This window comes from Lithobates pipiens, unplaced genomic scaffold (assembly GCF_037356315.1).
Source record: "Lithobates pipiens isolate NorthernLeopardFrog02 unplaced genomic scaffold, aLitPip1_a1.2 Scaffold_3, whole genome shotgun sequence".
Taxonomy (NCBI): Eukaryota; Metazoa; Chordata; class Amphibia; order Anura; family Ranidae; genus Lithobates; species Lithobates pipiens.
This window is the reverse complement of record NW_027507790.1, coordinates 116,058,243-116,085,535: the sequence shown is the minus strand read 5'-3', so window position 1 is coordinate 116,085,535 and position 27,293 is coordinate 116,058,243. Positions and strand designations below refer to the sequence as shown.

The 27,293-nt window shown below is 39.4% G+C and overlaps 1 protein-coding gene across 2 annotated transcripts in view; it reads left to right on the top strand.

Moving 5' to 3' along the window:
* PRR16 (proline rich 16) overlaps positions 1-25,963 on the top strand; it is a 430,206-nt gene extending 404,243 nt beyond the window's left edge. For both annotated transcript variants that reach the window (XM_077462214.1, XM_077462213.1), the window contains one exon: positions 24,145-25,963. The gene's annotated coding sequence lies outside the window, so the exon portion shown is untranslated. The remainder of the gene's footprint in view (positions 1-24,144) is intronic.
* The last annotated feature ends 1,330 nt before the right edge of the window (positions 25,964-27,293 follow it).

Genomic DNA, 27,293 nt, shown 5'->3' with positions numbered 1-27,293 from the left:
GCGATCTGCAAACTCGGATCGCATGGTGTGAACACCCATGCGATCCGATTCTGCTGCGGGCCAAAAAAAGGGTCCCGTGCGAATTTGCGGCGGGTGCGGCGGGTGTGGCGGGTGCGGCGGGTGCGGCGAATGGCTGAACTCGAATCGCACAGAGATCGGATGTGATTTGCACTGCAGTGCGGTGCGAATCACATCCGTTCTCAAACCGCTGCAATCTGAACCCAGCCTTAGTGACACTGGCGACGGGGGGTGATCACGGGGTTAAACCTTTATTGGGGGGGTTAGGGGGGTACCTTAGAACTAAAGGGGGCTAACCCTAACTGCCCTAACAGTTATTAGTCACAAATGACACCCGCCGGGTGATCAGGGGGTTAAACCTTTATTAGGTAATAAATGGCGGGTGCCCTGAAACTATAAAAAAATAACTAACCAACCAGCGTCACCTGTAACAGTTATATGGTGATCACTGGTGAAAGGGTTAACTAGGGGGCAATCAGGGGGCTTTATGCGGTAGTATATGGGGGTCCCTGGCGCTATAAAAAGCTGCGGCGAACCTAAATACCTACCTGCCTAACTAGCGTCACCTGTGACACTAATACGGCGATCAGAAAAATGATCGCTTATTAGGCTGGGTTCACACTGGAGCGATGCGGAAACGCCGCGAATCCGCGGCGGGTTCCCGCATCGCATGCCTCCCGGCGGCAGTTCACACTGCCCTATGCGAACTGCTGGGAGTGTCAGTGAAATGTTACTGACACCCCCAGATCAGTTCGCATATCGCAGTGCGATCTGCAAACTCGGATCGCATGGTGTGAACACCCATGCGATCCGATTCTGCTGCGGGCCAAAAAAAGGGTCCCGTGCGAATTTGCGGCGGGTGTGGCGGGTGCGGCGGGTGCGGCGAATGGCTGAACTCGAATCGCACAGAGATCGGATGTAATTTGCACTGCAGTGCGGTGCGAATCACATTCGTTCTCATAAACCGCTGCAATGTGAACCCAGCCTTAGTGACACTGGCGACGGGGGGTGATCACGGGGTTAAACCTTTATTGGGGGGGTTAGGGGGGTACATTAGAACTAAAGGGGGCTAACTCTAACTGCCCTAACAGTTATTACAGTCACAAATGACACCAATGCAAAAAAAAAAAAAAAAAAAATGACATTGGTGTCACTGTGACTGGGGGGCAGGGGTAATTGGGGGGGTGATCGGGGGGTAAAGGGGGGGTGTGAGTGTGCCTGGCATGTTCTACTGTGTGTGTAGAGTGTTGGTGCAACTCACCGATCCGCTCTCCTCCGTGTCGGAACGGAAAATACCGACACGGAGGAGAGAATACATCACTTCCTCTCCTGTGTTTACATTACAGGAGAGGAAGTGATGTCACGGGGGATTTCCATTCGTCGAGAGCGATCGCGAGGGGGTGGCCATGAATGAATGGCCGCCCCCTCATCCCGGATCGCTCTCGAAGAAATGCCGACCGCCGCAGGCACCGGGGGGGGGCCCGATCGGGCCCCCCACCCGCGGGCAGGCAGGGACTTATATATACGCCCATATGCCTGCCCGTGCCATTCTGCCGACGTATATCGTCGTGCGGCGGTCGGCAAGTGGTTAACTGACAATTACGCAGGTGTGTGACTTTGTACAAAACCAAAACTGGTGTTCTTTATTCCACACGAATAGAATGTTCTTTTGGTGGTAATTGCTCACCTCTGTGATTTTTATTTTTTGTGCTATAAACAAAAATATGCAACAATTTTGAAAAAAAAAATTGTTTTTTACCTTTTCGCTGTAATAAATATCCCCCAAAAAAATTCAAAATCTTCCTCAGTTTAGGCCAAAGGGTATACGTCTATATATTTTTGGTAAAAAAAAAATCGCAGTAAGGGTATATTGATTGGTTTGTGCAAAAGTTATAGCGTCTACAAAATAGGGGCTATATTTATGGCATTTTTATTATTATTATTTTTTTACTAGTAATGGTGGTGATCTGTGATTTTGTGGGGGACAGATCGGACACTTTTGACACTTTTGTGGGACCATTGACATTTATACAGTGATCAGTGCTATAAAAATGCACTGATTACTGTATAAACAACACTGGCAGGGCCTTCCCTGCAGTAGGGGAGATCAAGGGGTTAACTGTGTATCCTAGGAAGGGATTCTAACTGTGGGGGGATGGGACTGCCTGGGGGAAGAGATTGATCGTTGTTCATACTTAGCATGAATAAGTCTCCTCTCCCCTGACAGCACAGAGATCTGTCTGTTTACATTGACAGATCTCCGTTCTGTCTCTGTGAGGAGCGCTCGCGAGTGCCCGACACATCGGCCTCCGACAGCGTGCCCCCTAGTGGTCTGAAAGAGAACCAACATATAGCTACAATGGCTCGCCTAGAGGCTGGTGGGGAAGTGGTTAAAAATATATTGTTTTCACTCTAGTAGATAGGAATATGTAGAGGACATTTACATACACAGCACTATCAGTAACTTCTCCTACCTGAAGTGCTGTTATCTCTGCTGATTCTTCTGACCATTGTAACAAGCTGCAGAAGAGGAGGGAGGAGGGAGCAACTATGCTGTGTGAAGTCTCGGGAGCAAGCAGAGAGCTGACATCAATCAAGGAAAATTACAGGAAAGTGGGTTGATCCAGACTCAAACCGTTGTCGGTATTACACTGTATGAAAGTCTGTAGACCCTCCCACAAGTATTTAGCTTGATTTTAACAGAATGGGGGTACTGCTGAGAGGGCTGGAATATTTTTAGTTATCAGCAGCTCACATAGAATAAATGTAAGCAAAAAAAAAAAAGGAAACCTCTACTTCTCTTTTAACCAACCCTGGTGATATTTCCGAGTATGGCTCGGGGTGGAGATTTTGTACCAAAAGCGGTAACCCCGAGCCAGACTCGGGACCGCATCGCTGAATGCAAGGAGACTTTACTTACCTTGTCCACTGGATCCAGCGATGTCCCCACACTGTACGAGCGAGCCGTGCTCCACTCGATCTATCATGGAGCCGATCACTGTTCCCTGTGAGCGTTGCGACGCATGGGGACGGAGAACGGCGCCAAATTCAAAAAGTAAAACACACACATTACATACAGTATAATGTAATCTTACAGATTACATTGCTGTATGTAATTATTTCATATCCCCTTTGTCTCTAGTGTTCTGCCCAGTGTCCTGCATGCGGTTTTATATTATAAAAACTGTTCTTTATGCCTGGAAACTGGAGATTGTCCATAGCAACCAAAACTGTCCCTTTACATCAAAAATGATTTTAGACCATCTAGAAAACAGCGATAATAAATTAGAATCACTTGCAGAATTGAGCGACAGCGATTTGTGGGGAGATCCGTCATCAAATACTGAAAAGTAATGACAGTGACAATTCTGCAACTGAGCAAATTTCAGTGTTTTTGATTTGATTACATTTTTGAATAATTCTTATTATTGTTATATTATTATTTGGTATAATTATTTATAGTTATTTATTATATTATAATTTATGATTTCATTTTTCAAACTTTATCATACCCGGAATGTCTGCTAGACTCTGGTTTGGACAGATTTAAGTGAGTTATTCCTAATAATTACAGGACTACTATATAAAACGCCAAATTTTCATGCAAAATAATTGTACCACTTTCAGCACCTAAAATCTGAAATAATCGTACCGCCAGGGAGGTTAAGTATACTCCTCAATAAAGTACAATCACAGGTTAAGCATTCTCATTACTCTACATGCCCTGCTCCACAGAGGCCTCATTTTCCACAACTTCAACACAAGTGCTAAGAAGCTCAAAAGAGCTTTGCAGAGGTTGGATAAAAGGCTCTCTGCATAGGTTGTGTTTGTGCTATGCACCCTTTGTCCTGCTGCATAGGTGGATACTAAGTAATAAATCTGCATGTGTTTGACCACTAGATAAAATTAGAACTAAATCCTTTTTTGCATGTGTTCTAGGAAGATATGTGCAAAACTATTATTTTGTAAAAGTATAGACCATATAATAATACAACAGGTGCACTATTCCTTTAATTAACAAAAAAAATAATAATAATGTAAGATAGTGGGGGTCATATAGGTACATAGCTCCATATGTTCTGGAGTTGTCCAGTAGCGGCTCAGTTTTGGGGTGAAGTGGTTGAACTCAATTTCCGCATTCAGCTGTCCCTCCCGGTCTCTCCAGAACTGGTATTACTGGGAATCCGGGATGATGAACAAAAGCCTAGATGCACTAAACTGTTGCTATTTTATTGTGCTAAAAGAGAAATTATTCTGAAGTGGAATGCCTGTTCCCCTCCCTCCGTAGGTTCACAGGAAATAATCTATTAACGTTTCTCTTCCTCTGAATGCTGAAAGTTGAACTATATAGCCAGGAACTGCCCCAAAAAGATGGATAGGGTATGACTGCCATTGACAGCTTAGTTGGGGGTGGTCTTCCTCCTCTGTATCCAGGTTACCAGGTAGTGGCTGTGATGCTCTCTTTATGTGCTTGGTTATATTGTAGATTCAGTACTGTTATCCTCGCAAGTTTTCTGCCCTGTACACACGGTTGAACATTCCGACCACAAAATCCTTCGCATTTTTTCCGATAGATTTTGGCCAAAACTTGAGTTGCATACTTGTTGTCGGACAAAGTTGTCGTTCGGAATGAGGTCACGTAAATCACGTACGATGGGACTATAAAGAGGCCAGTAGCCAATAGCTTTCATCTCGTAATTTATTCTGAGCATGCGTGGCACTTTGTCCATCAGAATTCTCTACACACGAGCGGAAAAACTTTGATCAGATTTTGTTGTCAAACAATTTTAGATCCAGCTCTCAAACTTTTTCCATCAGAAGTTCTGACGGAAAAAGTCCGATAGAGCCCACACATGATCGGATTTTCCGACAACATAATCCGACCTGACTTTTTCCGTTAGAATTTCCGACCGTGTGTACAGGGCATTCTATGTAGTGTACATACTTGTTTTATTTTGTTTTTACTGTGATTTTGCCACAATTTTTACAGGGTTTTTTTTGCCGGAATTTTGCACAGGTCAAAAGGTCACCATTGTAAAAAGCAGACAAATGCCTGTAATCTGGCCAAAAAGAAGCTCATGTACTTTTTTGAGCTTCAGGTGTCTTGTTTTAGGTGACAAAACACTCAGATGTGAACAGGTGCCATTGAAATGAATGGGATTTTGCTTGTTGGGTGTTTTTTTCAGGCGTTTTACAAGCGCTTTACGAGCTGAAAACACTCAGGTATGAATGCAGCCTAAAACTTTCTTACAACTCCAGACAGAATACAATTTACCCCCCTTTGAACTGTTTAGATATATTCAAATTCAGCACTTTTTTTGCAACAGATGTACACTAACATCTCGTCTGCTACGCACACAATTTGAACATATCTAGGGATAAAGATATAATATCACTTATCTATAGCTACCAAAATGAAGATTCTCTCACAGAGAAAACCAGACCAATTATTAAATGGGAAGCAGAATCTGGTCTCACTTTTACTCCAATTGAATGGGAAGAGATGCTCAACAATATGCTTAAAAAGACAAGAGCTATCTCAGTCAGGGAGACTGCACTCAAATTACATACAAGATGGTACCTGACACCAACTAAGCTCCATACTATTTACCCAGCAAATGCTCCCTCTTGTGTTTGTGGCTGCCTGGATCCTGGCTCCTTTATCTGTATTTTTTGTCGTTGCAAGCACCTTCAGTCAATTTCACAACGTACAGCTAGGAAAACTACCTTAATAGCAGGCCGTCCCATTACTTTAACAATACAATTATGTCTCTTTTTCACCTCAATATCTGACATTCCTATCCCTTGTCAAAGATTGATACACACTCTTTTTGTATCCATTCATTGGGTAACTGCACTTAATTGGCACTCCTCCATCTCTTGGTCTCAGGTGTTTGCTAGGATGTAGAAGATCAAATTATCTGAACGCATTCATCATACATTGTATTATATGATGCATCTTTTTGTAACCCACCGTTGTTATTATGTCTCTTATTTCTTTGTTTCCCCAATATGGTACATATTGTGAACTAGCTAAATGTAGACAGTCCTTTATCTTCAGCTTCACCCTATGCTCTGTTTGTCTGTACTTACCATTCTTTGTATATTGTCCATGTATATGACTACAATACCTTGTTTATAACACGATCTTCCAAATAAAACATTTGTAAACAAAAAACGAAAACAGCGTTCTCTTGAAAATAATCATAGGACATTCAGGTAACAATGGACCCAATATCCTGTCACCCTTAAAAACATTCCAATCTTTTTCCAATAATCTTTTTAGTATCATGTTGTTATGCGTTTGTGTCAGGAATTGCCTGAATGATTAATTATATAGAGTAATATACTACTCACCTATTATGTAGCTATAGCTGATAAAGGGTCGGGAGGATATTAGTTATGAGGAAAGGTTGTGAGCACTGAACTTATTCTCTCTGGAGAAGAGACACTTGGGATATGATTTCAATATACAAATACCATACTGGTGACCCCACAATAGGGATAAAACTTTTTCTGGAAAGGGAGTTTAACAAGACTTGTGGCCACTCATTAAAATTAGAAGAAAAGAGGTTTAACCTTATCTACGTAGAGGGTTCTTTACTGTAAGAGCGGCAAGGATGTGGAATTCCCTTCCACAGGCGGTGGTCTCAGCGAGGAGGCATTGATAGTTTCTAGAAACTATTAGATAAGCACCTGAACGACCGCAACATACAGGGATATACGATGTAATACTGACATATAATCACACACAGGTTGAACTTGATGGACTTTTTTTAACCTCACCTACTATGTAACTATGTAATTTTTACCAGTCAAATTTCTTTAAACACAAATCGATCAATCTGAATACAGACTAAATATGAAATTAAATATGTATTCACTAGACATGTATTCAAAATGAATAGTTAGATTTGTGGATGGACAATAATCTTACATAAAAATATTAAGATCGTATGCAACACTCGCTGTATTTTGCTACGTTTATAAATAAAACAAAAGGATTAATGTCTCCTCGTGGACAAAATAGCCATATATACAGTATATGACTAACTATCAGACAATAATTTGTATTTTAGGAAGCCCAGAAGTTACTCCCCTGTAGAAGGAATAAGTATTAAATTATGTAAAAATGGTACTCTACTATAGCGCAAAACAAGAAATGATTAAAATTGGAAAATAAAATGAAAGAAAAATTGGGGGAAGAACAATCTAAGTTTAACAAGAAATCAATAATAGTTATATCAAAATAAGCAAGCAATCATGAAAAGATCAATGTATCATAATTACCCTTTCAAAATGACTGCAGACTTACCAGAGTCCCCCTAAAATTGCTGCCTTTCAGAAATATGTCTCGTTAGGTTTTAGATGATGAGGCGTGATGATGAATGTCTCTCTGGGTGGAGGGGTGTGTTCTGGATGAAGTGGTTCTTGATGGGTGATAAGGTCTGATGGATCAAGTGAAGTGTCTATCTGATGGATGAAGAGGGATCCCTATGGCTTCCTGTCCTGGTCCTATATACCATTCTGAAAATAATAAAAAATCTAATAAGCCTAGCCCAGAAGGTGGGACTTCTTTTCACTGGTTCATGTGGATAAATATTAGCTTTGTTTTTTGTTCAGGCATTGCCTCTCTTAGCCACCAAGTGTCATTCTAGGACAAGGGATATTTGTTCTAAATGATTCTTATAAATAATCTGTTATAAGAATGTAAATTTTGTCATGGTAAAGACGTGGCCATATGATATTTCCAATATAAATATATGTAATGTTTAGGAGATCTGGTAACGTCTTCAGGTGAGCATACATTTCTGATACAGCAAGATTTAACAGTATGAATTTTTGATTATCAGGAGTTGGAATTCCATTTATAGCAATCAGAGCTGAAACAATGGCTGGCCACCATATAACCACACAAGTCCATCTAAATATACATAGTTCCTTCACACCCCATCTTTGTGTAAATACCAATCAGGGGTTAACTCCCCACTCAATTCGGACAATATGTATTTTTGCCTTGGAAAGTCAGTCATTATTACTGTCCCAAAATTCTATTTGGCAACCATAAAAATAGATTTATCCTTGGCTTCAGGTGAGGAGAAAAATACACACTAATTGTTTTTCTAACTAGTTCTGCAAATAGGCTTGTTTACAGACCTCCATCAGAGTGAGAAAAACAGAATGTCTTAGGTTGAAATACGGGCCTGTCCTTCATTTGACCCTTTCTCTGTGGCTTATTCAGCCTTACAGATACACGTTTCCAACATTAAAAGATGAAAATATATTTATTTCTTTACAATAGTTCTAACAATGTGCTAATTCCAAAAGCTGGTAATAAAAGCCTGCATGTACCTTCTACCTATAGTATATGTGTCTTTGTTTAGGCTCCAACAAGAATCCTCTGTCAGTATCCACTACCCCTCTTATTTCCTGATCAGGGAGTTCCGGCTTATATCTTCTATCCACAAATCTCTATTTTAGGAGATCGGCTTGTACCACAAAATCGTTTACACCTGAGGAATTTTACCTAATATTGCAAAACTGTCTTTAGCCATAAAGGGTGGTGATAGCTCCTAATGCTATATACCTATTTTGGTCTGCCTTTTTAAAATATGTTTTACTGAGTAAACGGACAGAAAATAACCTAATCCAGAAAGTTCACCTCCACAGTGCTCCACTCATAATTTTATCTCTCACTCACTATTGTTAAGATATTTTGTAAATACATGCAGTCATTCAAAACCACCTTTCCAAAGGAGGAGGCATTAATGTACCTTCTCCAAAGAAGAATCTGAGTAGTGAACTGAAGACTTATGAAGAACATAAAGATAAAAAACAGACTTACAAAAAAATCTAGTGTGAAACTCAGCACTACAAAAACGGTTGCAAGAGTGGTGAAGGATCGACACACTCTTGAGTCTAGTTAGCAATAAAAAAAGGCACATCAAGGAATAAAAAATGTGAACTAAAAATGCAATAAATGCAATATAGATGAAATATTCTAGGGAGTGAACCCCTTTAAGTCTGTTTCTGGTGTGAGGGCTACAGATAGTTTTGAGGCTGTTTCAGGCGCGGGCTGGGAACCGGGGACGTTAAGAGAAAAAAAGAGAAGTGCCAGGGAAATCCTAGTGCAGCATTATATGGTTTTATTACAAAGCAGGGTAGTAACAATGTAATAAACATTCACACAGTGCTCGGTGGGTGGAGGCTGAACCTGTGCAGCATAGGAACATAATCACCATCCAATCCCGAGGTCCCTTGAGGCTTCAGCTCCCCACTGATACAAGGCGCTCGCGGATTTAACATCCCAGGGATTCGGCAGTGGTTTTGTTCCTATGCTGGACAGATTCACCCCCCACCCGCCGAGCGCTATGTGAGTGCATATTACATTATTACTACTTTGTTTTTTAATAAAACAATATAATGCTGCACTAAGATTGCCCTGGAGCTTAAGACTTATGAAGACCTCCACCCACCTTGTCGTAAACAAACTGGCTAAAGAAGTCGCAAACTTAGCGCCCATTGTAACACCTTTTTTCTGAAGGTAAAAATGCCGCTTAAACCATAGATAATTGCCCTTTATTGCAAATAATAGTAATTTCAAAATGAATTGTTTTTGTTTAGGTGGTACTGAATTTTCCAAATTTAAAAAGAGTTATCCTTGCATTGGAGATTTTTGAGTGTGTTAACCTGAATAGTATCCTTTAAGTAGGCAAGGGTAGTGCCCAACAAAGGTTGCAAAAAATAAATAAAAAATGTTCACATAACTTCCTATTCTATAAATCACTGACTGACAGAATCAAAATACTCTTCTTCGTATGTTTAATTGCATTGTCATACTCTTTTTTCACTAGCTTATCATGTAATATTTAACATTGTTGGGTAGGATCACTTTTAAAGATTTCATACATCTCACTATCAGACAAGATTTTATCTACTTCTTTAAGATATTCTTTTTTCATCAACACAATACCTCCCTCCTATTCTGCAAGTCATATTACTAAGTCCCTGGGATCACACCAAGAATGAATACCTGATTGGATTTCCTTTATCAGGTTTTTTTATATTTTGGTCTTGTTCAAACTATACAAAACCAAATCGCGGAACATAGATAAACTTGAAGGTACTGACCCTGGAGGGCTAAACAAGACAGAATTGGAAAAACCAATGTGCACAACTCCCCCTGGTTTGGGACATTTTTATTAATTGGATGACCTAAAAAGTGTCTTTTTATACTTAATTTCTGAGGGAATTTAATGCATGTCAAAAAAGGTTCCAAACTTATTAAGGCCCCAAGAGGGTGTGTATTGTAATCCTTTACTTAAAATTTCAGATTGAGTGAATTCACTACCATGTAATTTAAACAAATAACCCCACGGTATAAAATTTTATTTTCTTTGGTATATTTCCTCCTCCGCCTCTACAGCCTCTTGCCTTTTTCCCTTTTCTTCCCATTCCGCTCCAAAAATTACCAGATCAAACACCATGTGGGAATTTCTGTGACGATCTCCCTTTTAGTTTGTAATTCACCATCAGGGGTACATAAGGTCAATGAAAATGTCTGCTCCCCATCATTATCATCACCCTCCATTAGAAGAGTATATCTACAATGTATTTCTCAAGGGGATAGGACTGTTTTGATAGGGACTAAAAGGTTTATATCCCCCTCTATAGCTAACAGACTTTTTTTATTCTTGGGGATCTATAGATTCCTCCCTCATCATGTAATGCTAATTATTAAACTGGTCATGCATATTAAAAACGCTGGGGTATATATATTTTGCATAAGCTCCCTTATCATTTAAAAAAAAATTAATTAAGGAGCTTACCTGAAAAATCTGTTCAATTTGTATCCAATCGGGCTGGCTCTTTGCAATATACATAGATGTTTTTAGAAGGGTAAAGGAAATACTGTATACCTTAATGTGAAGCTGAACCCCCTAAAACTAAAAAGTCCTTGCTTGAAGTGGGTCTTCTCCCCCAGTAAAGGGAGATCCCTTCCAATCTGGCAGAGCACTGTCCCTCTATGGTTGTTTTAAACTGGAGAGTGCAAAATCTGCTGCAGCTGTGCATGATAGCCAATCAGCTTCTACCCTGTTTCCCCGAAAATAATACCTAGCATGATTGTCGGTGATGACTGCAATATAAGCCCTACCCTGAAAATAAGACCTACAAGGACTTTAACTAGGGCTTATTTGGGGGGTAGGGCTTATATTGCAGCCATCACCGGCAATCACGCTAGGTCTTATTTTGGGGGAAACAGGGTAAGTTCAGCTTGCTTAATTAAGCTGTGACAATAAAACTTGGAAGCTGATTTGGAAGGTTTTTATGCACAGCTGCACCAGATTTTGCATTCTCCAGTTTTAGTAAAATCAACCCCTCTGTGTCTTCATGTCCAGTGCAGGCTATGGTCCCAGCTTTGGTCATGATGATGTCAGAGGACCTTAGACTGTCGGAGTGCAGGGGAGAAAAGGCTGCAGGGACCAGTCTAGCAGAACATAGCCTGGAAGAGTGGAGGATCAGGTAAGTAAAAGTGCCTTTCACAGTCCTCCAGGAATGGACAAGCAGTTAACCCTTGCATTGCAGGTGCAACCCCACTTTAGAGGAGGACTTTCCCAGAGTTCAGCTTTGAATGTTAGTGACTTTCTTTGTAATTGTCATTTAGTGGTTCCTGGTCCCTTCTTCAGTATCCATCTGATGGCTTCCAGAAGCATAACTGGCAATGTCCTGGGTGTGCCAAGTCATGGTAACATATTTTTGCATTGCCAGGGACAAATCAAATTGTAATGTATGTCGTTGTCTTTAATTTTCATACAGTCATAGTAAAAATTGTGTTAATCCTTGTAGAGCTAGTACATACATCAGATACATCTGTTATAAGCCGAGAAGGTACTGTATATAATTTTTGAAAGAACTGACATTAAATTTCATTGTGCTGTCCTGATTAAATAAAGGTATAACAACATACTTTATACAGTACATATAACACATTTATTCCAGGCGTGAACCACCTTGGTGCACTCAGTAGAAAGTAATTCTACTTTCAAGTGTGAGCTGGAGTTTGGCTTTGGCTTGTTATTGGGTCTAAATCTGCTAATACATTCAACTCTACCCTGTTGTGTGCTGTGCCTCCTGTACTCATTCCTCCAGAGTGTGTCTCACTAATACCGGAGTTGTGTTACTGGCCAGATCACCAGGTGAAAACCGACATAAAATAGGCAAAGAAAAGAAATCTGATGCAGCCACCACATCTAAGGAATGATATTCTGAAATATAATATTTTTTTAAAATTTAATACCACTTTAAATATCACTATTGCACATTGCTGTATATAGCAGCTTATCTCAATATGTTTTTTTTTACAATGTCTTCAGCTGCTTTACATGCCTCTTTTGAAGAAAGAGGCTATTGACAGAGTTGGACAGAGCATTGTATATAAAACAGAAATTAGATTTGTATGATATTTGTTTACATATAATGTATGTATTATAAAGCACATCAAACAAGTAAAAAAAAAAATACACTGATCGCAGCAATTTTAAATAAATAAATGTATATATTTATATATGTTATAAGATATCAAATTAGAATTTAGCTGAAGAGCAAGAAAAGAAAGGTTATTTATTTTAATCTACCACATCCAGGTCTTTAGAGAGAAGGAAAAAAAGAAATAGAAAAGTGATTATGCACAGATCATGGCTAATCCTATTACTTGGTAATAAAATGGACCTATTCCAAAGAAATATACTGGCAACTGAATAAGTATCATAAATACGGAGCTGGATTACCTATTGCAAGAATACATTGTAGAATAACCCTGTGGTGATATTATTGCCCTAAAGACCCTCTCTCACTTCCACTCTTTAGTGGTTGCTCATGTGTTACAGATTAAAAAATAAATGTATGCAGCGCTAGTATCGTGACATTAAAATTAAAAGTAAAAGTCCATAGTGTTTCAAATAAAGTCCTTGTTCAGGGAAAAATCTGGAACTACCCACAGTGTAGACAAAGTCACAATTAGGTGAACACAAACGTATCCTCCACCAAACATCAACAAACCAGGCCTCTTACCAAAGAAAATGGACCACTGACTTACAGGTGGTCAAACAATCATGATACATCCACAGCACCACAAAACCACTTCCCTTAAATCATAGAGGGCTGGGTATTGTAGTCTTACCAGATGGAAGTTCACAGGTGCATGCACAGAATACAAGAAAGCAACTCCTTGTGGTGTAGTACATTCAAATCAAGATGGTCGAGTCGTGTAGTATATTGAAACCAGGATCACATTTATTTAAAAACAGCCAGGATACTCACATTTTAGCAAATAAAAACAAGCATATCAGAAGCAGCAGTCTGTTATGGATAGCATTAGTTTCCAATCACTAAGATGGTCGCAGTCAACACATGACAACATGCGCTTCATCCAATAGACCCTCGTCAGGTGTAGGGTGGAGCTCTGATATCATAATGCTCTCACATGTCGACCGCGGCCATCTTTGTGGTTGGAAACGAATGCTATCCATAACAGACTGCTGCTTCTGATATGCTTGTTTTTATTTGCTAAAATGTGAGTATCCTGGCTGTTTTTAAATAAATGTGATCCTGGTTTCAATATACTACACGACTGGACCATGCAGACCATCACAAGGGCACGACACACCAAAACACAAGGGCAAATTTACCTGTCATTGGCCACTCTGGGGAGATCTCAAACATGCAGTTATTGCAAGACAGCCCAAGAATTTACAAGAACTGGAGGCTTTTTGCCAAGGGGAATGGGCAGCTTTACCATCTGAGAAGATAAAGAAACTCATCCACAAATACCACAAAATACTTCAAGCTGTCATTGATGTTAAAGGGGGCAATACACAGTTGATTGATAATAAATGGCTTCAGTCAAACACTAACCATGGGTGAAAGACATTTTTTTGTGTTATGATTCATATTTTCAGAAAAATGGCCAAGAACTCATAAATTCTGCCAGGGTATGTAAACTTATGAGCACAACTGTACATTTAAAAAATCTTTAAAATAGACTATAATGGTTTTGGATCAACTGTATTTTCTTAATTTTGTAGGTTTGTCAGCTAATATTTTATGTCTGTTTCTTTCCATAAACATATAATTAGTGGATTTATATATGTTAGCTAAAGAAACAGCATAGCAAAGGCAGTTTATTTCTCTCTGAGCCCAACTCATGTAAAATCTGCCAGTTAAGGATGAATGACTCATTCAGTTCTGTGTGTATAGACTATTTTTTTTTAAATAACAAGCATGTCCTCCTACTTACCTGCTCTGTGGAATGATTTTGCACAAAGCAACCCTTGATCCTGCACTTATGGGGTCTCCTGCTAGTGCTCCTGGCCCCTGTTGGCACTCCTGGATCCTGCTGCTCTCACTAAGCCTAGTGAGGCGGGAGAGAGAGAGCAGTGCCACCAAAATAGGGCTCAGGTACGTTTTTTGTGGGGGAGGGGGTGGCACTGCACCTTAAAGTTTTTTTTTTTACCTTAATGCAGAGGATGTATTAAAGTGGTTCTAAACCTCAGATATGAAATATGAACAAAGCATATCCCTTTATCATGTGTACATATCTCAATTAAGAGCACTAAGTGTCATTTCTGTCTGCTGCTTCATTCCTCTGTTATCAGCATGAGTCAGCTCTGACAAGTTTTCCTGACACTCAGATAAAAAAAGGTGACAGTGGAGGGACCTCCAGCAGATGGACAGCCTAAGTTCTGTTCCTGGGTGCTGTGTGGAGGGCTGTGTGCCACTTTTCTCCAATCATTTCTCAGAGATCTCCTCACTGAGCTTTGCAGAGTGTAATTTCAGCTCTTTTTTTTTTTTTTTTTTAAACTCTTAGCCCTTATACACACGGTCGGACATTCCGACAACCAAATCCGTCGGATTTTGTCTGACGGATTTTGTCAGAAACTGGTGTTGCATACACACGGTCAGACAAAGTTGTCAGAAAATCTGATCGTTCAGAACGTGATGACGTTATTTCGTTACGACGGGCCTACGTTCAGGCTAGTAGCCAATAGCTTTGGTCTAGGAATTTGATCGGAGCATGTGTGGCAGTTTGTTCAATTGGAATTCTCTACAAACGATTGGACAAAGTCCGATCGGATCATGTTGTCATAAAATTTTATAGCCCAGCTCTAAAACTTTGTCAGTCGGATATTCCAACGGAAACAGTCTAATGGAGCCCACACACGGTTGGATTATCCGACAACATGGTCCGATTGGACATTTTCCTTCAGATTGTCCGTCCGTGTGTACAAGGGCTTAGACAAGCTGTAAAAATGTAGCACTTTGAAAAGTGATGGCTGAAGAGTGACAGGTACAATGTATGTAGGAGGATTTATTTCATCTCTGTGTACCACCTGATGCCAGTCACTTCACTTGGTATATGTAGGGGTTTACAACCACTTTAAACTCTGGAAAAAACAAGATTTTTAAATCACTAAGATAAACATGTACTGAAAAAAGTCTATCACTCCACCTGATAACTGGTTAAAAGATGACATGATTTCCATAATTATTATTTTTTACCTGACAAACAAAATATTTTTAGCCCAGACCACAATATAATGAATACAGTATGTACAAAACTGCTATATATTTATTTTAAAAATGAACTCCGGGAAGTTATACAAATAACACCTATTAATGCAGTTTTGTATCCATGAAAAATGATTTAATGTATTTTAAATGCAATGCAGCTTGTGTAAATAGTTGACTATGAATTTATCTCATCTTATATCCTAATACAGTTTACACAGCAAGTATGCATGCATGCAGGAGGAAAGAGCAACACAATGAGTTCTTTGGATTGTTGTTGATCTTTCATTTGGAGGCTAAAAGCTGACCAGTCTGTAAAACAATTCCAATATACATATTTCAAATATGGGTTTAACAGTATGTCTGGTGTTTAGCTTTAAGCTAGCCACAAACAATAAATTATGTTTGGACATGCATCCTTGATTTCATAAGAATAAAAGCACTTGCTAATTGCCTGATTTGCTAATCATTTTGCTCAAAACTACATCTGGCATAAGGAGTTGCAGATATACTGTACCAGATTTGGCACAATTACCTACCATTACAAATGTTCTTTTGGTTTATAATGTCCTTCTCTTATCTCTGACAACAAACAGGGCCAACATATTGGAATGTTGCTAATACAATTTTAATTTTATGGATAAGTAAAAGTGCTTTTTTCTAAACCCTCAATTTCTGGAGATTAAAGATAATCCTTATTTAATGTGCATTCTAGATTTCTCATGTAGATGCAAATCTCTCTAAATAATTATTAATTGTTTGTAATAAAAAGAATCAAGAAGTGAAAAGAGCAGAAGTACTGGTTAGGACGAGGATGCATATCATTATAAAAATTATATTACTTTTTCTCCATTTGACTATGTAAAAAATGAGAAAACCATATTACGCACCTATCTGTAATGCTTCTCTACACAGAAAATGGATTATACATTCTCAGAATGAAATCATTTTAATATATTTGGATATTAGCCTAGGCTAGACTGCCAATAAAAGCAGTATATTAACCTCAAGCAAAAGTTTTAACAGCTATAACTTAATATACAACATTGCTTCTTTCTTTGTGTTGGCCAGTTGCTGCTATTTCACTTAACTTCTAATTCAAATCTTCTAATAGCAATATTTAGCACAGTGACAACATTTAAGGGAGATGCCATACAACTAGGAAAAGTGAGACACGAGCAAGAAAAAGGGTTGGACTTGAAAGGATAAGCAGTCAAGCAGTCTAGACAGACTGTAGCTACATTATATATTATATAATCAATTGTATCAGCAAGCAGAGTAGCCCACAGATACATTGGCTTCTTGGGGGATAAAGAAGTCCACCACTTCATGTCCAAGTGGGATGTTGCTGTGAAGGATGGTAGACATTATAGGCATTGCCGTTGTTTCCTATTATTTTGTGTTTAGGAAAGAGAATATTAAGCCCCATGTCCTTTATCATCAAGTGTTGTATGCCTTGCCCATTGTTCTATATCCTGTCTCATACATTAAGCTCTATCCCTTTTATATGTAATGCTAACCATTTCAAATCTAAAGTGGTCATCATTCCTTTAATGTTCCTTCTCAGTGCTCTTTGAAAAATAAAATAGTACCAAAGCTAGCAGATGCCACAGGTGCTATTCTCAGGAAGCAGCATGTTCCACAGCAAGCTCTCTGCTATGCACAGCAGTAATGTGTAATCATCAATTCAGCCCTATGTTCACTTGGACTCTGTCATCAGGGAAGAATCTAGCAGGTATAAAAACACACATCAGGGAGCTTCTTTCATTTTTTTTTTGTGTAAGGGAATCAAGCATAACAAAAATAAAGCGAAAACTAAGGCCTAATTGAACTTTCAGTTTAAAATAGCTCAAATGGAGCAAGTCAGACCACTGCTACTCTATAGAGAGAAAGATTCCCACTCCGTAGATGCTGGCAGGGGATGACCGTGGCTGATTTAGAAAGAAAACTAACTCTAAGATATGTAATGCACTTAGAATTTATTTAGCTAGTTTAAACTGAAGGTTTAATTGGACTTCAATCATTAAGAGTATGCTGTCAATTTTTCCTACTGTTGCTATTTATAGGGTTATGTTTATTACATTAAGGCTGGAATCACACCGAAATACAAATTGACAAACATACTGTCATGTTATAGGTTTGACTAAATTGTTTTAAATGGCAAAATGCAGGTCTACACATCCAAAGTGCAGCATACAAGACTTTTTCACGATGTACTGCAATGCAACACAATGGTGTAAGTACGCCCTATTGAAAACAATGCATTTTTCACTTGCATTTGAAAATACAACATCAAATATGGCAATACATCCAGTTTGGATAAACTATAATATATTTGGTATATAAACAAATTTGACATTTTTTATGTGTAATACTGCTTAGAGATTGTCACACTATCCAGAGGGGCTTACCACACCAACCCAGCAGTTATGTGGAGCTGTGAACATTAAAATAGCTTGTAGTAAGTATTAGCAAAGCATGCCATTTTATATCTCAGTTGAGAACAAAACTACATTAGAAGCAGAACATTTAAAGAGGAAGTAAACCCTTTCAAACCACTTTGACCTACAGGTAAGCCTAGATTAAGGCTTACCTGTAGGTCCAAGCAATATCTCCTAAACCTATATGGTTTAGGAGATATTTGCCCGAAAATGGGCACCGCTGTCTACGGCGCATGCGCCGTAGACAGCGGCGCGCAGGCGCACTAAATGCGGCAAGTCCAAGAATGGATCTGCCTAATTTGTCGACTCCCGTGCGCATGCGCGGGAGTGCCGTCATCGCGGCTTCGCCGAATGGCAGCGGCGGAGCTGCGAGACGCGACTCCCGTGCGCATGCGCGGGAGTGACGTCATCGCGGCTTCGCCGCTGTCATTCGTCGGAGCTGCGAGACGCCACCAGCAAGATGGATGCGGCGGACTACAGGGGACAGCGGCGACTTCGCTGGCTCCTGTGTCAGGTAAGTGACACATAATGAGCTACTATGCGATGCATAGTAGTCCATTATGCTTTACCTTTGCAGGGAAAAAAAGAGGAAGTAAACCCATCAGGGTTTACTTCCTCTTGAAGGGTAACATTAATTGATCACACTCTCTTTAGGATTCCTTGTTATTCCAAGAAGCTAAAGAATAAAAAAATAAGCCCCATTTGAAAAAATGACATTATAAAAAAAAATATTGTTCAAATCCTAACCTATTAAATTAGTCTATACACCTCAAAGTTGTGGTAGGTACAGTTTTAATATGGTCCAGTTTTAAATGTACATGCTGCCACCTAGCTTCTTTTTAAACAGTTAGCTCACAGTCTCATAGTTACGGGTTCTGATCTTACCCACCCACATGGAATTTGTGGTGTTCTAAGCCATTATTAGCAAAGCATTGACCATCATAAAAACATTTAGCAGGGAGATAGACATATAACTGTAATGCCAGGTTTTGGGTCTCATAATTCAAGCCTCACCAACAAAGTCCTTGCGATATAAGAAACCATTGAGTGCCTAATTCTCAGGCATCTACCAATTAGGGATGAGCTCAGTGTTCACCCATTCGGCGAAGCCAGAACTTTGTGGGCCATTCGCTCCATATTCCTGTGGCGTTCACGGCCCACAATGCACTGTGGCATCGCAGTGCATTGCTGGCTGATGATTGGCCAATCATAGGGCCAGCAGTGAGGAGAGTCATAATTGTCCCCAGGCAGGGTGCCTGGGGCCAATTATAGCTCAGAGGGTTTAGTACACCCCCACACTATATAAGGCTGCCTGTGCAGCGGCCTTCTGTAGTGTGTTGCGGCGTTCATAGAGAGACAGATAGGCAGCGACAGTGTCTTCATTTCTTGTGAACCTGCACAGTGTACACCTAAAGCTACCCCAATTGCTGGTGTTGTTCTGGTCCTATACCACAAGCAGCTGCAGCAGTTACAGTCGGTGTATTGTGCCACCTGCACAGTGTTTACCTGAAGCTACCCCAATTGCTGGTGTTGTGCTAGTCCTATATCACAGGCAGCTGCAGCAGTTACAGTCGGTGTATCGTGCCACCTGCACAGTGCACACCTGAAGCTACCCCCAATTGCTAGTGTTGTTCTAGTCCTATACCACAGGCAGCTGCAGCAGTTACAGTCAGTGTATTGTGCCACCTGCACAGTGTACACCTGAAGCTACCCCCAATTGCTGCTGTTGTTCTAGTCCTATACCACAGGCAGCTGCAGCAGTTACAGTCGGTGTATTGTGCCACCTGCACAGTGTACACCTGAAGCTACCCCCAATTGCTGGTGTTGTTCTAGTCCTATACCACAGGCAGCTGCAGCAGTTACAGTTGGTGTATTGGGCCACCTGCACAGTGTACACCTGAAGCTACCCCCAATTGCTGGTGTTGTTCTAGTCCTATACCACAGGCAGCTGTAGCAGTAACAGTCGGTGTATTGTGCCACCTGCACAGTGTACACCTGAAGCTACCCCCAATTGCTGGTGTTGTTCTAGTCCTATACCACAGGCAGCTGCAGCAGTTACAGTCGGTGTATTGTGCCACCTGCACATTGTACACCTGAAGCTACCCCCAATTGCTGGTGTTGTTCTAGTCCTATACCACAGGCATCTGCAGCAGTTACAGTTGGTGTATTGTGCCACCCGCACAGTGTACACCTGAAGCTACCCCAATTGCTGGTGTTGTTCTAGTCCTATACCACAGGCAGCTGCAGCAGTTACAGTCGGTGTATCGTGCCACCTGCACAGTGTACACCTGAAGCTACCCCTAATTGATAGTGTTGTTCTAGTCCTATACCACAGGCAGCTGCAGCAGTTACAGTTGGTGTATTGTGCCACCTGCACAGTGTACACCTGAAGCTACCCCCAATTGCTGCTGTTGTTCTAGTCCTATACCACAGGCAGCTGCAGCAGTTACTGTCGGTGTATTGTGCCACCTGCACAGTGTACACCTGAAGCTACCCCAATTGCTGGTGTTGTTCTAGTCCTATACCACAGGCAGCTGCAGCAGTTACAGTCGGTGTATCGTGCCACCTGCACAGTGTACACCTGAAGCTACCCCTAATTGCTAGTGTTGTTCTAGTCCTATACCACAGGCAGCTGCAGCAGTTACAGTCAGTGTATTGTGCCACCTGCACAGTGTACACCTGAAGCTACCCCCAATTGCTGCTGTTGTTCTAGTCCTATACCACAGGCAGCTACAGCAGTTACAGTTGGCGTATTGTGCCCCCTGCACAATGTTTACTTGAAGCTACTCCAATTACTGGTGTTGTTCTGGTGCTATACCACAGGCAGCTGCAGCAGTTACAGTCAGTGTATTGTGCCCCCTGCACAGTGTTTACCTGAAGCTACCCCAATTAATGGTGTTGTTCTGGTGCTATACTAGAGTATCTAGAGTATTTGTGAGAGGTTGCAGTGTCGTGGCACCAGCACCAGTGGCTAAGGCCCAATTTTTCAGACCCTGTTTAATAGGAGCGTGTAATTATTATTTTTGATGCAATACTTTGCAGCAGGGCTCATTCCTGCTCTCCAACTAGAGTTTCTGTAAGGTGTTGGGTGTTGTGGCGCCAGTGCCTAAGGCCCAATTTTTCAGCCCCTGTTTAACAGGTGCATGTAATTACAATTCTTGATATAATATTTCACAGCAGGGCCCGTTCCAGCGCCCACCGAGAGTAACTGCGAGGACTTACAGTGTTGTGGCACCAGCACCACCACCAAAGGCCCATTTTTTCTACCACTGTTCAACAATGGCATGTAATTACAATTCTTGATATTATCGTTCACAGCAGGGCGTTCCAGCGCCCACCAAGAGTAATTTTGAGGGCTTACAGTGTTGTGGCAACACCAACACCTTAGGCCCAAATTTCTGCAGAGCATATAGGGCAGGCCCCTACTTTCAAACATTCAACTTACAAATGTCTCCTACTTGCAAACGGAAGGAGACAACAGAAAGTGAGATGAAAAAAGACGGACAGCGAAAAAAAAAATACAGGGATGATAACCCTTCCCTATGTTTTCCAAAAAGCTTAAAAATAGATTTTTTGACTGGAGCTACACTTTAAAAATGTAACAGTTCAAAACTACAAACAGATTCTACTTAACACAACAAACCTACACAGTCCTTGTCTTGTTTGCCGCCTGTATACTGCTGTTCTGAGTATATAGGGCCTGGGGGCCCCACACCTTTCCTTTTTTAAATTTGGGTACGGGGTTCCCCTTAATATCCGTACAAGACCCAAAGGGGCTGGTAATGGGCAGGGGGGGGGGGCTACCCATTCCATTTTTCTCAATGATTTTCATCCGTATTGCCAGAACCAGACATTACATTTAAACCGCAAGCAGTTTTAAATTACTTTTTTTCTGTTAGAAATGTCATTTTGTGCAGGGACTGTTCTAAACATGGGAAACACGTGCCACTTCACAGGCATACTATAGACACCCACCAGGCACGATATTTAAAGAAATATTTCACTTTTTCTTTTTCACTTTAAGCGTCATTAAAATCAGTGCTCCTGAAAAAACGGGCGCTTTTAAAAGTTTTTTTTGCATTGATGCATGTCCCCTGGGGCAGGAGCCGGGTCCCCAAACCCTTTTTAGGACAATAACTTGCATATTAGCCTTTAAAATTAGCAGTTTTGATTTTGAACGTTCGATTCCCATAGACTTTAATGGGGTTCTAAAGTTCGTACAAATTTTCGGTCCATTCACAGGTTCTGGTGCGAACCGAACTGGGGGGTGTTCGGCTCATCCCTACTACCAATACAGGTCCTTTAAATTTTGCATGCTTCAAACATCCAACCAAGTTAGGGAGGTTCCTTTTTTTTTCTTTTTCTTGATCACTTTATTGGATGTTTTATGCAAACACAAGTTTGTTATGTACCCATTTAAGAAATCACCATATGGGAAAATTGTCCCTCTCCTCAATGACAAAAAAAACAGCCAGCATTGAGTTGTCCTACTTTAAAATTTTTGTTATTTTGTGTCATACTGTGTTTAATATTATAGTTACGATTAAAGATTAATTTATTTTAATAAAAAGTAAAAAAAAATACATTTTGCAAGATACATAAAAAATAACAGCTCAAATACATTGATTTTCAAACAATAACAAAGCAGAAATTATATTCCTTGGAAAATGTATGTAAAGATATTATATGTTGTATTGCTGCTTTACAAAGGTCCTGGAGGTTCTGTTCTGCTATTGTAAATGACTTACACACATCTGGCTGTGTCAAATGACCCGTTTGTTGAATACAAATAGATTGCTTACAGTATTCTATAAGAAAGAATTAAAGTACAAATTGGAGTCAGTGTGAACCAAGGGATAAAATGTTTCTTATTTTTCCCTGGAGATCTAATTTCTCTTCAAGCATAATGTTAGTTATACAATAATGGTGTGCACTGTGACAAAAAGATTGCAAATGTACATTTTTATTTTGACTTTTACAGCTTTGACAGCTGCACATGGCAGGTAATAAAAATGTACAAATCCAAAGATATTTCTCATTATACTGTTTCTACTACTAACTCATTTGCTCCAGTCTCTACAGAAACTATGCTTAGAAATAAGGGATTGCTAGGGTACTAAAATACTTAGGGCAATCCAGAGCTTCTTAATTATTATGGGACCTAAATCATAGCCACAAAAAGTGGCTAAGGTTGCCTCTTATTTCCTTTTTCATTTGTTTTCTTCCCATTCTCTTTCCTGCTTGCAGTCTTCCCTCTCTTGGGTCTCTACATATTCTTGCTTCACTGCCTTAAAATTTGAGCCATTACTGTTCTGGACTTTTACGGACAGCAGTCACAGGACACAGAATCAAGATAGTCAAAGAATAATTAAAAGTACCTTGCAACTCCATTGATTCCACTATACCTCATACTACATATCTGTAATATATGGGGAATATATTTAAATATAACTAAGACATTGTTTTTGGTGAAAGCTCAGTCTAAAACCAACATAATTTGCACTACAAAATTGTCTTAGGCAGTGATAATTTCCATGTTTTAAATATGGGCACATTATTTACGTTGTGAATAAAAACTCTAGTTTATCATCATTGATTAAAACATAAATGAATAAAATGAAATTCAAAAGCAAATTGCATGATTACCCTTAACCCTAAAATGCATCAGCTCGTTGCTAATTAGTGGGCATTAATCTATAAATATGCATTGTGAAATACATGTAAAAATAAATAAATTGTAATTGGCTGTGGCAACCTTATCATTAATCTGCTTATCTGTTACACTTAAAGCAGTGGACTTAACCTACAATAGGTCAAGAAGCACATGTCACAGCCTAGTACTAGTACTTAGGAAAGGATGACAGTCCATAAAACGGATGATTATACTGCGCAATGTTTGTAGATAATCCAGTAGGAAACAAATTCAGCAGCGTTGCTGCCATAATCTGTATTTATGTGTGCTAAGCCCAAAAAAAAAAACATGTAACATAGAAATAATGACAATACAGACTTGTTACAGAAACCTCATACAATTCAGGGTACTGTGTATTCCTACTAAATTCTGAATATTTCTGTTTGTATGGCTTGTATTAATGTGCATATTTTTTCTCATTTGTAGATCCCTGAAGCGGGCAAGACTATCTACAGTCGGTAGCTACTTTGCAGGTTTCTTAGATTTACATGCCTTAATGCTACTCCATATGGTGAACCATTGGATCCAGGAGGAATAAAAGAGACAGGTTTCATGGGCTACTGAAGCACAGCACGAGTGGAGATTTTCTCAAAAATGTGTTTGTTTTTAAGAACTTGGCCTTGAATAACTCACAGCCTACAGTATCGTTTGCGGCCAAGGTTTCCCATCTGGAAAGCAATGTAAAGCTAAGTAAATCGATCAGCAGCTGCAAAATTTCCCAACAAATTATGTCAGTATACAAAGACAACACAATCTAACAATCTTGAAAATATTTAGCATCACTGAGCCCCATTGCTTACTGAAAGCCACAGACAATATTATTGATAGGTTTTAAAAATGTCTGAATGCTTTTCATCATAGTTGAGGAAATATCTCTTCTGTACGAATTAAAGCCATAGATGACAAAGAAGATGACATTGAGAAAATGTTTTAAATCTTTCTCAGAGTAAATGAACAGCTGTATTGCAACAGTTGTGAATTGAAGTCAATGCATGTCAAATATCTGCACTGTCACTTCCATTCAGGGTAATGATATATGCCATCATTTGCACAGATGGACAGAAGATTAAAAAAAAAAAAATCACAGTGCATTCTTCAGGGGCTTGCAAGACAAAATGGGTAAAATTTTCTTTACATGGACGCCTCACCTGCCCAACCCCAAAGATTAATTTTGTTTTTATATAAATACATATGGTACATATGTACAAAAATAAAATAAACCATTAACAGATTTATTAAACAAGAATACACACAATATGCCAGATTATCTGTAAATTCATAGTAGAGGATGATTTACTAAGAGAATTATGTTTTTGCTGCCTCAGCAAACCCAACCAGGCTAAATGCTTCCGTTTTTTTTTTTTGAGGCAGTGTGAAATTTTTACTTTATTTGATAATGCTATATACAATTTAACCCCCATTATATATATACATGCCAAGAATTTAAAAAATACTTGATCACAAAAATACCAGCTAATTGTAGATTTGTCTTTATTGAGAACCCAATATCTTGTTCTTGTTGCATTTATGTTTTTGTTTGGTTACACAAGGAATATTTACAAAATATAGTTTTTTTGCACACACCGTTTTTTTACATGTATGGATTCTATATAGCTTATTGTTTTATCTTATATCTTGTGTCATATATAGGAACAGCTTTTATTTATATTTTGGAATATTAATAAAGAGGCTTAAAGCGGTAGTAAACCCGCACATTATTATTTTTTTTTTTAAACCTGCAAAGCAAAAGGCATAATGAGCTAGTATGCACCGCATACTAGCTCATTATGAAATACTTACCTTAGAACGAGGCCCCGACATCTGGCCCGATCCATGCCGAGGGAGCTGACATGCTCCCTCGGCGTTTCTTCCGGGTATCGCGGCTCCGGCGCTGTGAGTGGCCGGAGCCGCGATATCGTCACTCCCGCGCATGCGCGCGGGAGATTTCAGTCCGGCCGCTCGGCCGCTGCCGGATTTTGACGGCGAGAAACCCCTTGTGCGCATACGCCGCTGCAGTCAGCGGCGCATACCGAGGGGAATATCTCCTAAACCGTACAGGTTTAGGAGATATTTTTTTTACCTACAGGTAAGCCTTATTATAGGCTTTCCTGTAGGTAAAAGTTAAAAATGTGGGTATACAACCACTTTAAAAAAAGAATGTTGGATATGTTGGGCCACTGCAACCTTCAGGCTAAAAGCTTTAATATAAATACTATGTACCATATTGTAAAAAAAAAAGGAAAAATATACTGGAACATTATATAGTATATTTCTACATGCATACCTGTACAAATAAAAAGAAAAATATTTTTCACTATATAGACGCAGCAAAATTTTATTTTGATATTAAGAACATGGTGGATATTCGAAAAAATACATTTATGGCTGTCTGATGCCTGTAAATAAAAAAAAGGCATATTGATTAAAAAAAAAAAGAAGTTACAGTCAAAATCTATGTAGAGGCCTCTACGTGACTTTCTCATGTGCTTTATTTTTAAATAACTATAGTCTTGCACTAGTTATGTTAATTCTTAGGTTATGTTGTAAAGTCAAACATAATTAGAAATGTTAACTGAGCCACTTTTTAAATTTGATCCAACGATGAAACTTCCTATTTATTCTCCAAAGTACAAAATCAAGAGTGTAATATAATCTTTATGCACTGCACAGAAGATATAATGGTTTGTAAAATTAAAACTCCTATATTGCAAGTTTACAAATTTTCATAATAATTTACATGACACTTAAGCATTGAATGTTGAATATGCTTAACATCACTTAATATAATCAGTTTTTTGATTATATGTCTCCCATCACTACAATATACGTAAATTGATTTTCTTAAAGCCTAACAATTAATGGAAAATTATGAAGTATGGTATATTACTTAGTAGCCTAAAAATAAGGATGGCAAAATATTGTATAACTAGAATATGTATCGAAATATCATTGCATACATGTGTAATTTTAATATTATTTTGGAATAAAACAAAATTTTACATTTTTAATAAAATGTGTTATTTTCAAACTAAATGATATGTTCTTGTTTTGCTTTTTTTATTTTAAATTTATGTAAACATGTTTGAAAATAAGAAATATTAAATCTTACCACAAATAATAATTGCTGAAAAAAAAACATGTAGGTCTGTTCCTGTAAAAACATGTAAATAAATGTGCATTTGACCTGCACCCACACACAGCCCACTTTCCATTCATGCTTATAGCCATAACTTGACCGAACCCTTTAATAGTCACAGCCAACCCCTTCTTATATTACTTGGAAAACATCAGAGGCTAAAGAGGTGAACTAGTTTAGGAGATAGAACCCCCCCCCCCCCCGCCCCAACTCTAGCCTGAACTTGGACAGGAGGAACAACAGACTGATGACACAAGAAAAAAAAACAGAAAAGCACCCAAGGTTTAATGTTTACAATAATATGTTATCCAACACTTACATAAAAGTAAGGTGAAATCTCCCGCATCAGTCTCCAATGTCTCTGGCATGTCCTGTATGGGCGGAGTGTCCAGCTGCGGTAACCACAATGTTCCTGGAGGAAGCCAGATAATCCTCTCAA